Below are 5,902 nucleotides of genomic sequence, written 5' to 3' on the forward strand. Positions count from 1 at the left end.
TGTGGCATCAGATTTGATGCAGAACAGCTGAGTGTTCTATAAATAGTTTGAAATGTTTGTTTAAAAACACTTTGGCTGCTTTTTCAGGTAAACAGCTGCAAAAAACTTTGTTTGCATAACTCAGTTACTTTTTTGAAGAAGTAACTATATAATTAATTGCCCAACATTGGTCATTATAGTATTTTGCAGACAGAGAGTTACAGACTCTCTCCCAGACCACAGACTCATAATACAAGTCAGAGCTTTATAAAAAAGAAAGAAAGAAAGTTGTGTTTTTAAAATTGGAGTTCAAGTTATTTTTACTTCCATGTTAGTGTGTTAACATACTACACAGGTCATGAAACAGATTTTTTTTACATTTTCATTGTAAGTGGGATAAAGCAGTTAATTAAAAGTAGTCTAACATAAATGTAAATGCTGTAATTTGATTATTTTAATAAACATGTAACTTGGATGCTGGCGTGACCACAGTGCACACGCCTGATGTCACTCACAGTGGTCCAAGGGCCGCTCAGGGAGTTTGTGTGTTCGCTCAGACACATGAAACATTAGAGGGAACATTGCTTCAGGATCAATAAAGTTTTATTGAACTGAATTGACATTCAGTGAGCATTTGTGTAAACCAAGTCCAAAACAAAACACAACGGCTCATTAGTGTGTGAATGGGTGGATGACTGGATATATAAAGCACTTTGGGGTCCTTAGGGACTAATAAAGCGCTATATAAATACAGGTCACTTACCATTATGGTTAGTAACTAACACTATGTAGACAGATGCAACATCAAGACTTTCAATTAAATGTCTAATGTCTGTAGAAGAAAAAACATTGAAGACCAGATAACACATTGATAAGATGACACCTGAGTTATGCACATGTGATGCTAGTAAGGTCTGTGGAGTGCTTTTTTTTTAAGTGTCTAAAATGGATAGCAACGTTGCTATTTGAAATGATTGCTTAGGGTCAGTCCAGTAACACAACGCCAATGAAGTGCTTTCCTTTAACAGTGAAAAGTGAAGCGTCCACCTCAACCGCCACAATTTAAAAAAAAATAAAATGTAATAATAACAATAAAAAATAATGCACTGATATTAGCAATCAAACAAAATTATATTACCATCCCAAATAAAACTTTAATAAAACATGCCAACATTATGGTCTAACAATAAAACAGGTTGTCAGCTTTCAGTTTTTTGCAGCAGCACAACAGTAACCATTTAACACTTGCCACTGTCAACATTTCTTTTACCAGTGTATGGGCAAAAACTTGAATTGCAAACATTTTAACATGGAAACAATTGTTTGTCTTTAATAGTCCACAAAATATACATTCCATTCGTAACTTACCCTTATTTTTAGCATGTATTGCAATTACCTTTACAATGCACACAATTAAGAGGGGACAGCAGTAAAAACTCCGGACCTGTGACATCATCAAGTACGCTGGTGTTCCAATTGTACAAATCGTAAAACAAAGTCTGTACTCCCGTGCGTTCGGGAGTACAGACTCGCGTACTTGAGAATTGAGAAAGGGCCTTAGTTTTTCTAATTTAAAACAACTCAAATAAATTGAGTTTATCAGCGTTTTTGCATAAAAAGTACTGGTAACTTATTTAAATCGAGTTCTAATAATAAATTGATAAAAACTGAGCTCAGCCTATTTAATATTTTTAATTAAACACAATATTACATTTTACAGTGTAGAAGCAATTATCACCTGGTCTGTCGACCTCCTTTGTCTGTCCACTCATGTGCCGTGAATAATTTTATTTAAAAATTTGAGTGTGTGATTTAACAAACTCTAATTTATAACTATGTTGAAACATGCTTTATTTACAGACCATTTTTATATAATACAGATTACTGACAGCGCATAACAATGTTGTCACAGTGGCTTTCACCCTCGACTTTTTAGATTTTAAATGTCACTTCTTGCTATCCTATCCTATTCGATAATTGAGACTCTTGGATTACAGTAGAGGAATCCCAAGAAAGCAAATGAAAAAAACAACCCCTTGAAAAAATAACCCCATGAACGCCTGTAGCTAATCCCTTAATAAAATAAACAAAAACAATAAACAATAAAAATGTTTCTTACACATTCCACAAAAATAAGCATGTTAACATATAAGCAATTAATAGTTGTTGACAATAGCCTGAGATAAACAGGCACACTAAATCTCATCCCTTGTAATATTATGTTTCACCTTAACCCCAGGTTTGCTCTGTGAGTGGCTTACTTCATCTGTTACCAAAAATCTCGAACACAGTGTATTAGGGATGGGTACCGGTATCGGATAAAACCTAAACGATACCCATCCCTACAGTGTATAACTATACACACCAACTGTCCAGTGGTCTCACGGTTCCCGTGTTAGGATGGCAAGGTTTGGCAGGATGAACGCAGACATATCTAACTTGTCCAGGACCCAGTAAAACTAATGTAGCACAAGCATATGCAAACTATATAACATGTCTCGTAAGACAAACGCAAAATATAACCATGCTCAACATGTAGATACTACACAACATAGTCAAAGAAAAAAGTGGTCTTACCTCTCAAAGAAACAGCAGCTTGGCGCCATGGTTGACGGTTGAATGAGGCAAGCTTGATGTGACACGAAGGACTCAAACATATATATGTTAATGGGCTGGTTAAATTTTATTTATAACTTTTTCTTCAAAAAAAGTTGTAAATAAAACGTTCCAGGTTGCAACTAAATAGGCAGGACTGATCACAGCAATTAGTCCCAGCTGCTCTGCCAGCCTTCTGGCACTGCCCACTGAACCCACTGAACCCACTGCTCCTCTGCAGACCACACCCCCACCAAACTGTATATAGTGCTTTAAGTTCTCTGGTAGAATACATGGATTTGTCTGCTTTTCTGAGTAGTAAAGTGCTCTGTAAGAACCAGTCAGTTCATCATTTACTATATTTCTCAATAGTACAACTAAATATAGTAAGTAAGACAACAACAAAACTTTCCTGCAGCAGACTGGTGACTGGGTTTGAATGAATAAGCTCTGCTGGGAAAGATTCAATAGAATGCCATATACAGGTCCCCAACCCTTTTTGTGCCACAGATCGGTTTAATGTTAGACAATATTTTCACGGACCAGCCTTTAAGGTGTTACAGATAAATGCAACAAAATAAAATGATACGACCAAGACAAAAACTGTCGTATTTTGTAAATATAATAATAAACGTGAATTCACTATGTAATTGTGTACCTTTAATAGCAGCGTGCTCCTGAAATGCGCCAACAACACTGAGAGTAACATCCTCCTCTCTGCCCCTTAATGCTCTCTGGTCGCTATGGTAATAAATAAGACGCACAACTACAACACGGGAAAGACCCAGGGAAACCGAGTTGACGATAAAACCCCTGAAAACCATAAATTTCACACCTGGGCCTTAACTCTCGCAGCCCGGTACCAAACGACTCATAGACTGGTACTGGTCCATAGCCCAGGGGTTGGGGACAACTGATAAACAGGACAGTTGCCCACCCTTTAAAATACAGAATGTAAAGTATAAATATCTGGGGCAAGCACAGAACCAGCAAAGATCAGGCCAGTCTGTCTGGATATTTATTTGCATCCTGATGTGGAAACGTGTCATGAATGCTTTGAGTAAAATCATGATTATTTTGAGCATTTTGGGGGGCTGATGTGTATGCCATTTTATGTGAGTTCTTAACTCCTTGAATCTCTGCAATGCAGGTAGTGATAGCAACATTAGCACAACAATCAGGCACAATCGCCACTTTTATGGGAAATACAGCAGGTTCAAAAGTACCAGATTTCCACTAACATCAGTTCTTACGTGATGCAAAATAAAAAGCACTCGATTAACATTTTTTATGTAATTGATGAAAATGAGGAATATTCATTAAATCTTAAAGGTTTAGAGGGTTAAAGAAGGGATAACAACAATATGGTGACTACAAATGCATGAGGTTGTCTGTTAAAAACAATCTGTGCCTCTGTGGAGAAGGTTGTCTTTCCCTTATACTGTGGAGAAATCTGCCACTAACCCTTGGTTAAAGCATTATGAACATATGAGCAGTGCCTAACCGGTCCAAGAGCTTGTCAACCCAGGCCACGGAATAAGCATCAAACCTCGTTCAGCTGGTGGTACTCCACGCAGAACCGTATAGACCCATCTTTCTTCACCACACAAGGTGATATACCTCTATGGCTCCTCACCTGTGTGATGGCACCATGTTGTGGTCAATGTCCCCCACTTGCCAAAGGGTAACTTTGAGCTAGAAGAAGTGAGCGATACAAGCGCTTTATCTCCCAGTGAAAATTGTCCGAGCCGAGTCTCTCTTGCACAGGCACTGCTGCTGTTTCTGGGTCTGGAAAGGCAGCATGGTAACAGGCACAAAGGCGCTCTTGGAATTGCTAGTTGGTTCATGGCCTGACACTCTGGGCATTACACATTATTGGCACACATCCCCCTGGATGCCCAGCTAATAGAATTGGGCCATTATTCACTCCAGAGTTTTGTCATATCCCTGCCATGGGGTTAAAGGAATCCACCTGGAAAATCATTTGCTGGTGGCTTTTTGGCACCAACAACTGGGTCTTTTCCTTTTCTGTGTGACTTTTACGACTCACTTAATAGAGTCTGTCTCTAATCAACACAAAATGCAGGTATGTCAGTGCTACATCAGGGTCTACTGTTCAACTGTTGATTGTTGAACAATCGATCGCCTGTTCAAAGCACTGAGTGTTGTCCCAAGACTGCCCTAGAGCGAGATCTTCACTGGAGTAAATCACTGGACTTCCCGAGAAGCCCCCGATGTCTCCTCCTCCCCAGAGTCAGAGTTGGACAACCACTGAGTGCAGCACAAACACTACAAGTCTCTATTGATCGTGAACGCAATCTTATATCATTTCAAGTGGCACTATGGGATATTTGTGTATGTCCAGCAGCCGAGCCTGCCTCTCTTGGCTGCCACGTCACTCAGCTTCCAAGCGCAGGCTAAACAACCAGGTCCTCCAACACTGTTGTCTGGCGTTCGGACTGGCCCTGTACCAAGCTGAGCTGATCTTGGTACACTGCTGCCTTCTCCTGGTGCATGGCAGCTTGCTCTACCAGCATCTTTGCCAGTACCTCCACTGGCTGTACTGTTTTTTTGGCACCACTGTAACAACAAGGACCTGGGACGTACATAATATTACGATAACAGTGATAATTTATTTCAATTTCTTTTCTATTGACTGCTTGTGGAGATTTCCAGCTGCCGGGTTTCCTGCTCAGCTCTCTTCTGCAGTTCCAGTAACCTCCTATTTACCAGCTGGGCCCACGTCCTCATTTTAGGTTTGACAGCGTTTTAGTAGGTAAAGATGATGCTTGGACATGAATTGAGCTGCGGTTTGGGGAAGGCCTCGAAGGGGACTGGCGACGGCTCCCGGGCCTGGCCGATCCCCGTGTACTAATTAGGAGTGAAGAAGTTAAAGAATTGAGAACAAGGAGGGAGGGAGGGAGGGTGGGGCACGTAAACATAGACAAATCTTTATTTTTTGCACCAGGTTTCCTCCGTAAAGGTTTCCAAATATTTATGAAGCCCATCCTGTTTTCTAAACACCACCTAGCCCACACAGCCTACAGCAGTCTAGCTGGCTATTGCAACAACAGGTTTGTTTGCAGTAGTTTTGTGTTGGGTTAATTAATTATCATTAACTGAGGATTTTACAATGTGAAATAAGTCGCTTTATGAATTATTATAATTTATCAAGCTTAAAATATCAGCTAGCAGTATAGTAGTGGATTGCAATTGTTGGGTCTGTCTAGCACAGGCCCACCGCTGGAACGAGACAGTTTAACTACACAACAAAAGCATTGAACACCAAGTAGGCAAAGTTCTTCGTGTTACTCATGCATGAGGGAGA

General features: G+C 40.0%; 1 protein-coding gene across 3 annotated transcripts in view; it reads left to right on the forward strand.

Moving 5' to 3' along the window:
- The window catches only part of LOC102293437 (calcium-dependent secretion activator 1), a 338,778-nt gene that overhangs the window by 139,294 nt on the left and 193,582 nt on the right, over positions 1-5,902 (forward strand). The window lies entirely within an intron of this gene.

Source organism: Haplochromis burtoni, unplaced genomic scaffold (genome assembly GCF_018398535.1).
Source record: "Haplochromis burtoni strain Fernald_Lab_line unplaced genomic scaffold, NCSU_Asbu1 Contig_304, whole genome shotgun sequence".
In the NCBI taxonomy this organism is placed as follows: domain Eukaryota; kingdom Metazoa; phylum Chordata; class Actinopteri; order Cichliformes; family Cichlidae; genus Haplochromis; species Haplochromis burtoni.